The sequence below is a fragment of the Amblyraja radiata genome, chromosome 24 (genome assembly GCF_010909765.2).
Source record: "Amblyraja radiata isolate CabotCenter1 chromosome 24, sAmbRad1.1.pri, whole genome shotgun sequence".
Lineage (NCBI taxonomy): Eukaryota > Metazoa > Chordata > Chondrichthyes > Rajiformes > Rajidae > Amblyraja > Amblyraja radiata.
In genome coordinates, this window is record NC_045979.1 from 34,421,219 (window position 1) to 34,431,446 (window position 10,228).

Here is a 10,228-nt window from a genome sequence, read left to right on the forward strand (position 1 = left end):
ACTTTATGTAAGCACAGCTGAAGCTAGGAACAAGAGTATTAATAGCAGATTATATGATGCAGTACACAAGAGTTGCCTCATTTCTGGCAGTATCTTATATTCTTAAAAAACAAATTGGTCAAAAAGGAGAGTCATATTTTGGTCTTAAATGCCCTTTGTCATGGGGACGGCACTGGGTGGGAGTTGCAGGGGTCGGCCTGGCCTGGCGATGTTGTCGGTGCCTCCACCACCGCTCCGTGCCGCTGCAGGCCATGTCCGATCCGCGCGCTCGTCCCCGATCTCTGTGGGGCCTCCAGCGGCACCCGATCCACCGGCTGCTGCAGGGCCTCCAGCAGCCCACTCGCACTTCGCCCACGCCTCGACCCACCATGCACCCTTTTCCCCTCGTGTCCCACGGCCATCTCCATGCGAGGTGAGGCCCCACCCAGCCAGCTCACCGGCGCTGTCCCTCTCCTTCCTCCACCACTGCCGACCCCATCTCCAAGGTCTCGGCTGTTTTTTTCCTTGAATAATAATTAAAACACAGTTTATAATCTCTACCATCAAATTTTACCGGAGGAAATGACCCAGGGCGGCACAGTGGCGCAGCGGTAGAGTTGCTGCCTTACAGCGCCAGAGACCCGGGTTTGATCATGTCTACGGGTGCTGTCTGTACGGAGTTTGTATCTTCTGCCTGTGACAGTGAGGGTTTTCGCTGGGTGCTCCGGTTTCCTCCCACAATCCAAAGACGTGTAGTTTTGTAGGTTAATTGGCCTCTGAATAATTGTAAATTACCCCTCGTGTGTCGGATAGTGCGAGTGTACGGGGTTATCATTAGTCGGCGCGGACTTGGTTGGCTGTAGGGCCTACAGTGCCCTCCATAATGTTTGGGACAAAGACCCGTCATTTATTTACTTGCCTCTGTACTCCACAATTTGAGAATTGTAATGGAAAAAATCACGTGTGGTTAAAGTGCACATTGTCAGATTTTAATAGAGGCCATTTTTATACATTTTGGTTTCACCGTGTAGAAATTACAGCAGTGTTTATACATTGTCTATACATTGTTTATACAGTGTTTATACATAGATGAGGCTCGCACCGGGGTCTCTTCCATACCCCGCAACACTGCTCTCTCTCCCCATCCCCGCACTCGCAACAAGGGCTGAGTCTTCACCTTTCACCCCACCAGCCGTCACATACAACAAGTAATCCTCCGTCAGTTTCGCCACCTCCAACGTGACCCCACCACTCACCACATCTTCCCATCTCCTCCCATGTCCGCCATCCGCAAAGACCGCTCCCTCTGTAACTCCCTTGTCAATTCTTCCCTTCTCTCCCGTACCACCCCCTCCCCGGGCACTTTCCGTTGCAACCGCAAGAGATGCAACACCTGTCCCTTTACCTCCCCCCTCGACTCCATTCAAGGACCCAAGCAGTCGTTCCAGGTGCGACAGAGGTTCACCTGTATCTCCTCCAACCTCATCTATTGCATCCGCTGCTCTAGATGACAGCTGATCTACATCGGTGAGACTAAGCGGAGGCTGGGCAAACGTTTCGCCGAACACCTCTGCTCGGTCCACAAGAACCTACCTGACCGCCCGGTGGCTCAGCACTTCAACTCCTCCTCCCATTCCCCGTCCGACCTCTCTGTTCTGGGTCTCCTCCATGGCCAGAGTGAGCAACACCGGAAATTGGAGGAACAGCACCTCATATTCCGCTTGGGGAACCTGCATCCTGCGGGCAGAACTTTGGTCCTCATGTTGATAAACAGCAATAAAAGTTTCCAAAGGTGATGGAAAGACTGGAGGAAAGACTAGGTGCTGAGAGCTTTCTTATACCTGCAATTAAGCACACCTGTGCAACTACAAACACCTGTGAAGCCATGAGTCCAAAATATTACGGTGCCCTGAAATGGGGGGGACTATGTATAAACACAGCTGTAATTTCAACATGGTAAAACCAAAATGTATAAAAATGGCCTTTATTAAAATCTGACAATGTGCACTTTAACCACATGAGAGTTTTTCTATTACAACTGTCAAATTGTGGAATACAGAGGCAATTAAATAAATGAAGGGTATTTGTCCCAAACATTATGGAGGGCAATGTATGTCCACACTTTATCTCTACAATTCTAAAGTAAATTCCCATCATTTCCAATTGAATTTAATGTGAACACCAGAGTGAAGAGATTGCAAACTTTTACCTTTTCAAAGTTGTCACACAGTTGATGGAAACCTGGAAGAGAAGCAGAACTCCAAAGAGTACCCAGCGTAACACACCCCAAACACGGCGAACATTCAGCACGATGTCCCTGGAAATCCAAGGAAATATTATTACTTCCACACAGACTTATTAAAGATCAACGCTGGGAATTTTTTTCCCATCATATTGCACACGGAATCATCCAGCGTGATCCAAGGTTGTGGCGTAGACATTGGTGAGATGTTTATATTGCAACATGCACCCATTCATTGGAGGTGTTCCATGACTACATACATTAACAACTTAGATGTTCATGTTGGTGGTCAGACATAGAGCACGAAAACATGTCCTTTGACCCAATTTCCCCACTCCGACCATGATGCCCTAATCTACACTAGTCCCATCTGCCGTTCTTAGATGTTAATGTTGGATTATCATAGACCACAGAGGGATAAGAAGCAACTGGTATGTTGGGCAGAGCAATGCCAGCAGGTATTGAACCGTAATAAGTGTGAAGTTATTTGTTTTTGGCATCAAATAAGGGTAGACATTCACAATGGTAGGGCCACTGGGTCAGGGCCAAAGAGTAATTATCAATGGACTGGAATGTGATCAGCCACGCTTTCTCAATTCAGATTCTTTAATGACCACACAGTCAAGCTGGTGGAATTCATATTCAGTACAGGATGTTACACAATAGGCTGATTCCCGTCAAACATAACATAAAACACAAACAACATACAGTATACAGTACATGCACGAGGTGGCTTTGTGATATTATCATAGAGTGTTCAGAGTTCTAATTGCATATGGACAGAAACTGTTTTTAAATCGTGATGTTTTGGCAGGCAGTGAGCTGTAGCGCCTCCCTGAGGGCAGCAGGTGGAAGATGTGGTGAGCTGGGTGGGAGGGATCAGAAATGATTTCCTTCACCCTTGACACGGACCGTTTGAGATTGAGTGATTCTATTGATGGGAGGGGAGTGCTGATGATTTTGGATGCTTTGTTAACAATGCGCTGTAGTTTATTACGGGAGTGAGTGTCTAAACTGCTGTACCAAGCTGTTATTGATGAAGTGAGCATGCTTTGGATGATGGCTGTGTAAAATCGGATTAGGAGATGTTTCCTCACTCTGAACTTCTTGAGCTGACGGAGAAAGAAGAGTACTGGGACTGATTTTACCGACAACAGAATCCGTTTCCCCTCTACCCAAACTTTCACCACTGAGAAAGGTTGTAGTTGGTCACAAAAAGATGGAGTAACTCAGCGGGTCAGGCAGCAGGAATGCTGCCCTCTCCCGATGTAGCAAAGTCCACCTGGTCTGTACTCTTCCAGGACAGCACCAGGAGAGGAAGCTCAGGCTGTGGAGATTGGAACGAAGATGATTTTGACCAATGTGTGAGGGAGGGAATATCTGCTGTTATATAGGAAGCAACAATAACCCACGGCGACCGTCAGTAAACGCGCTGATTGTATTTATCCTTCTTGTTAATCATGGGCTGCTCGCTTCAGCCGTTGACACTGTGGTGAAGCTGTGCAAGGCTGAGTTGGTCCTTTGAGTCACCGACCTGTGTCGAGGCGATGAACCACGGGTCCCTGGTGGTCGAAGCTTCCGGAGGCAGAGTGGTTGTGGTGGTTCCTGAGGTGGTGGTGACCATATTTTAATTCAGTTCAGTTTAGTTTTGAAATATAGCGCGGAAACAAGCCCTACGGCCCATGGAGTCCACAACGACCAGCGATCCTCGCACACTAACACTAGCCGACACACACTAGGGGCAATTGATACATACGCCAAGCCAATCTACTTACAAACCTGCACGTCTTTGGAGTGTTGGAGGAAGCCAAAGATCTCAGAGAAAACCCACGCGGTCACGGGGATAACGTACAAACTCCGTACAGGCAGCACCTGTAGTCGGGATCGAACCTGCGTCTCCGGCGGTACAAGCGTTGTAAGGAAGCAACTCTACCGCTGCGCCGTCATGTAACCACCCCCCTCCCCTGCACAAACACACACACCAAATAGGTGAGGATATCTGGGTGGCATTTTTGAGACCCTTGTGAAGATAAATTGGATTAAGTCTTTGACCATTAAATGATTAAAATCACGTTCTGTGCCACTTTAGTGATGTGTGGGAGATGCTTCAGTTGGGAGCGCTCTTGCTCTGTGTGAGGAGTTTCTTGGTTCAAATCCCAATCCAGAGATTTGAGCAAGGATCCTTCCTAGGCCACCATAGATGGGCCAAGCCCCTTGATCTAGACATGAGGCTCGCCCATTGACATGTCAGCACAGCGATAGAGTTGCTGCCTCACAGCGCAGGATACCCGGGTTCGATCCTGACTACCGGTCCTGTCAGAGCAGAGTTTGTACGTTCTCCATGTGATCGCAAGAGTTTACTCTGGGTTCTCCAGTTTCCTCCCACATTCCAAAGACGTACGGGTTTGTAGTAAATTGCCTCTAGTGTGTAGAACAGAACTGGAGTATGGGGTGATCGCTGCTCAGAGCGGACTCGGTGGGCCAAAGGGCCCATTTCCACGCTGTATATTTAAACTGAGCTGAACTGAACTTAACTAATTTGTTCTCAGGTGAGGCTGAATTGGCTCTTCGAGTTACTAACCTGTTTGGAAGTGTTGAACCAGAAGCCTCAGTGGAACTTGCTGCATCGGTGGTGATGTCCATGTCTGGGCGGCTTGTTTGAAACCCTTGTGGAGATAAAGTGAATGAAGTTTTTGGACATTAAATGTGTGAAAGCACGTTCTGTGCCACTTTAGTGATGTGTGGGAGATGCCTCAGTTGGGAGCGCTCTTGCTCTGTGTGGGGAGATTCCTGGGTTCAAATCCCAATCCAGAGATTTGAGCAAGGATCCTTCTGAGGCCACCATAGATGGACCAAGCCCCTTGATCCAGACAGGAGGCTCACCCATTAAGATACCACAGGATGGTCGCAAGCATTCAGAGACTTCTTTCATGCCCTCAGAGTCCCACAGACTGTGTTATCTGCCTGCTGCTAGAGTTAGGCACATGTCTTCTACGTTGGAGAAGAACTTGGGAGCGGGAGGATACATGGTATCTACCTGACACATTAACTCTCGTTCTCTCTCCACAGATGCTGCCCGACCCGTTGAGTATCTCATCTTGTACAGTTTGTGTGGCTCAGTGTAAAGTCTATATCACTCATATCATGAGGATTCTTAGTTCATAAGTTCATAAGTGATAGGGGCAGAATGAGGCCATTTGGCATTGAGTCTACCCCGCCATTCAATCATGGCTGATCTATCTCTCCCTCTCAACCCCATTGTCCTGCCTTCTCCCCATATCGCTTGACACCCGTACTAATGGAGAACCTGTCAATCTCCACCTTAAAAATACCCAATGACTTGGCCCTCATTGAAAACATGGTAAAAGCTTTTTCCTGTACCTCAATACAGACGACAACAATAAACTGAGCTCATGAATCACCACCGTTTGTGAGACACAAGGAATTGCAGGTGCTGGAATCTTGAGCAAAACACAAAGTGCTGGAGTAACACAACAGGTCAGGCAGTATCTGTGGAAGGAATGAATAGACGATGTATAGGGTTGGGACCCTTCTTCAGATTTTGTGTGTGTGGTGGGTGTGACAATGACGGGCGGGGGGAGAGGGTGAGGTGGCATTTTGTGTCTCTCTTCTTTTGCATAGATCCTGTTGCACTTTAATGCTTTTCCCGCTGGTGTTAATTCCCATTTCACCGGGATTGTTCCCCAAGTTCCAGTGAAAGCAGAACTGAACTGAATCTACCTGGCGCCCAGATCCTCCTTCCCTGTGGGCGTGGCTTGACCTGAGTGGTGGTCATGTGACAGGAAGTCAACCTGTCTCTCACTCTGACCCACCCTGTGTTCAATCTCACTGCAACCCACTTCCCCATTGAACTGGTAGAAACAAGGAACTGCAGATGCTGGTTAATGCACAAAAGGACACAAAGTGCTGGAGTAAGTCAACGGGTCAGCAACTATCTCTGGAGAAAGAGGGACTCCCTGGGTGAAAAGGTTTTTCCTCATCTGAGTCCTCAATGGCCTACCCCTCATTCAGGTCTCAAACCTCCCCATGTTCTTCAGAGATGCTGCCTGACCTGCTTATTTACTCCAGCACTTTAGCTGAATAGCGTGTGATGGCTCAGCGGGTCAGGCAACATCGCTGGAGAACATGGATAGATAATGTTACGGGTGGAGACATGATGGCACGGTGGCACAGGGGTAGAGTTGCTGCCTTACAGCGCCACAGACCCATGTTTCATCCTGACCTCGGGTGCTGTCTGTACGGAGTTTGTACGTTCTCCCCGTGACAGCGTGGGGTTTTTTTCCGGGTGCTCCAGTTTCCTCCCTCACTCCAAAGATGTGCAGGTTTGTAGGTTAATTGGCTTTCGTTAAAATTGTAAATTATTCCTCGTGTGTAGGACAGTGTTAGTGTGCCGGGTGATCGCTGGACGGCGTGGACTTGATGGGCCAAAGGGCCTGTTTCCGTGCTGTATCTCTAAAGTCACTAAAGAGATGCAGCTTGAGCTGCAGTGTTACTCCAGCACTTTGTGTTTTTACTAAAGCTGAATACCCAGTTGCCTGTGGTGACTCAGCCGGTCAGGCAGCATCTGTGGAGAACATGGATAGGTGACGTTTCAAGTCAAGACCATGAGATACTGCCTGACCTACTGAGTTACGCCAGCACTTTGTGCCCCATTGAACTAAACCTCCCGGCCTGTGGTGGAAGCTGGATCTGCCACTGATGTTTCAAACTCCACGTCCACCTGGAATAATCATGAGGTGTCTTTTTCACACAAAGGCTGGTGGGTGTATGGAACAAGCTGCCAGAGGAGGTAGTTGAGGCAGGGACTATCCCATCATTTAAGAAACAGTTAGACAGGTACATGGATAGGACAGTTTTGAAGCAACATGGACCAAACGTGGACAGGTGGGACTAGTGTTGCTGAGACATGTTGGCCGGTGTGGGCAAGAAGGGCCGAAGGGCTTGTTTCCACACTGTATCACATTATGACTCTAACATATGTGAAACTCTCCAGATTCAGGAGCTGGGGTGGAGACACATCATCACATCAGTCCAGGTCCGCTCACAAGCCACAAGACAAATGCCTTGAAGGAGAACTCAGAGGCTGGGGAAAGCAGGGTGTGAAGAACAGCTCGAGCAGCAGAGTCTGTTGTAAGGATTTGAGTATAAGAGCAGGGAGGTTCTACTGCAGTTATACAGGGTCTTGGTGATACCACACCTGGAGTATTGCGTACAGTTTTGGTCTCATAATCTGAGGAAATACATTCTTGCCATAGAGGGAGTACAGAGAAGGTTCACCAGACTGATTCCTGGGATGGCAGGACTTTCATATGAGGAAAGACTGGATAGACTCGGCTTGTACACGATGGAATTCAGAAGACTGAGAGGGGATCTTGTAGAAACTTACAAAATTCTTAAGGGGTTGGACAGGCTAGATGCAGGAAGATTATTCCCGATGTTGGGGAAGTCCAGAACTAGGGGTCACAGTTTAAGGTTAAGAGGGAAGACATTTAGGACCGAGATGAGGAAATCATTTTTTACACAGATAGTGGTGAATCTGTGGAATTCTCTGCCACAGAAGGTAGTTGAGGCCAGTTCATTGGCTATATTTAAGAGGGAGTTAGATGTGGCCCTTGTGGCTAGAGGGATCAGGGGGTATGGAGAGAAGGCAGGGATGGGATACTGAGTTGGATGATCAGCCATGATCATATCAAATGGCGGTGCAGGCTCAAAGGGCCGAATGGCCTACTCCTGCGCCTATTTTCTATGTTTCTATGTTTCTATGTAAGGCAGCTGATATTTCTCAGAAGGGAGAGATTACCTCAACTTCTCCAAATGCTAAATTGGACAGTCACTCTGGTGCTTCCTCATTTGAGATGCCCGCCTGTTCCCAATGGCTGGCTTTCACAGGTTTTTTCTTTGAATGTGCTAAGGTTTATGTTCAAGATTTCTCATTGCAGTGCGTGGAGGGAGTGCCGTGTGTCTTTGATAGACACTAAATGCTGGAGTAACGCAGGCGGCATCTCTGGAGAGAAGGAATGGGTGCCGTTTCAGGCCGTGACACTTCTTCAGACCAACAGTCAGGGAGGGAGGAAGTCAAGAGATATGCAAGGGGTAAAGCATTTAGCTGATCTGCTGTCAAGTCATTAGTGCAGGGAAGTGCAAGTGTGCAAGCACTTTATCTTTAGCAGCTCGTAGCCCAGTAGTCTGCTCTGTGGCTCAAAATAATTCAAGGTGCTGGTAAATAACAGATCATGTTCATTAGTACTAGGAGCAGAATTAGGCCATTTGGCCCATCAAGTCTACTCTCCTCCATTCAGTCATGGCTGATCTATCTTTCCCTCTCAACTAAATCCTCCTGCCTTCTCCCCAGGACTCCTGACACCAGTACTGATCAAGAATCTATCTATCTCTGCTTTAGAAATAACTATTGACGGCCTCCACAGCATTCTGTGGCAATCAATTCTACATTTTCACCTCCTTCTGACTAAAGAAATTCCTCCTCATCTCTTTCCGAAAGGAACTGCCATTAATTCTGAGGCTGCGACCTCTGGTCCTAGACTCTCCCACTAGTGGAAACATCCTCACCCCATCCACTCTATCCAGACATTGCACTAATTGGTATGTTTCAACGAGGTTCACAAGGCAAGGCAAGCTGTAGATAGTTATCTCCCTTCCCTACAGGGAGCTAGCTGTGTGCAACTTGGCTGCACTAAACACGACAACAACCGCTGATGGAAGTCTCTACAGGAACTAACGAGTGTTGATCTATTTATCATCAGCTCCCCACACAGTACAGAGACGCCCTTGGTTACAAATAATTCAAGGCGCTGGTAAATAATTCTAAAGAACAGAGCATTTTGTAAAACACCGATTTACCTGATGTGAGACCAACAGCGACAAGAACCAACAGAGCGACTGTTCCCCTGGATCTGGGCCGTTTCTGGTGGGTGAATTCTCCCTGTCCCACCGCCATGTCTCGGCTATGTTGGATCGGTTTGGTCTCTGCGCTGTGTTTGAGTTGCCCTCTTCCTCATTCACAACAGAAGTCAAACCGTCAATTTCCGTTTACTCAGGAATAACTTTGCAGTGATTCAAGACTAACTTGGTGACTCACTTGCCATCTCACCACGGACAATGCCCCTATCAGGAGTGAGCTGCAACGCTCTCCAGTTGCCTGGATTGGAGCATCTCCTCGAAGCTCTGCTTCATCCTGGTGACATTTGCCCGCTTGACTGGCGCTCTGTCCACCACCGCAAACATTCCCTTGCCCACCCCCTCAACCCCCTCCCCCAAATGCGGGCACATTGTGTCTGAACTTGTACGGGATTAGGTGGCAGAGATCAGCCACGTTTGAATGGCGGAGTAGACTCGATGGGCTGAATGGCCAAATTCTACTTCTGGAACGTGTGAACTTGTGAACTGTTTACCCACCTCAAAATGCACGTCACTAATTTGTCCAGCCTTCCTCAGCTTCTCATGTGTTCAATTCAATTCAATTCAATTCAATTCAATTTATTGTCATTTGGACCCTTGAGGTCCAAACGAAATGCCGTTTCTGCAGCCATACATTACAAACAAATAGACCCAAGACACAACATAATTTACATAAACATCCATCACATTGCTGTGATGGAAGACCAAAAAACTTTTCTCTCCACTGCACTCCCCCCCCGATGTCAGAGTCAAAGTCAAAGCCCCCGGCGGGCGATGGCGAATTGTCCCGTGGCCATTAAGCCACGTCGGCTAATGCAAGGTCGCGCACCGGGTCTTGGTGTTAGAGCCCCCGGCGCGCGCTCGCAGTCCGCAGCCATTCCAAGCCGCGCGGGGCGGTGCTGTAAGGCCCCGCTCCAGGAGCTCTTCAACCCCGCAACTCGGGCGGGAGAAGTCGCCGCTGCGGAAGCCCCGAAAAGCGGTCTCCCTCCAGGGACCCGCGGGCTCCCGGTGTTACCGTCCGCCAAACCCGCAGTTGCAGCCACCGAATCTCCGGGGGTCGGGTCGCAGCAG

The 10,228-nt window shown here is 48.6% G+C and overlaps 1 long non-coding RNA gene across 1 annotated transcript; it reads right to left on the bottom strand.

The window, feature by feature from the left end:
• Positions 1–416: 416 nt before the first annotated feature.
• Positions 417–4,842, bottom strand: LOC116986613. The gene is made up of 3 exons (XR_004415537.1): positions 4,803–4,842; positions 2,189–2,296; positions 417–503 (listed from the first exon to the last, which is right to left on the bottom strand). It is a non-coding gene; the product is annotated as an uncharacterized LOC116986613 (long non-coding RNA).
• Positions 4,843–10,228: the final 5,386 nt, after the last annotated feature.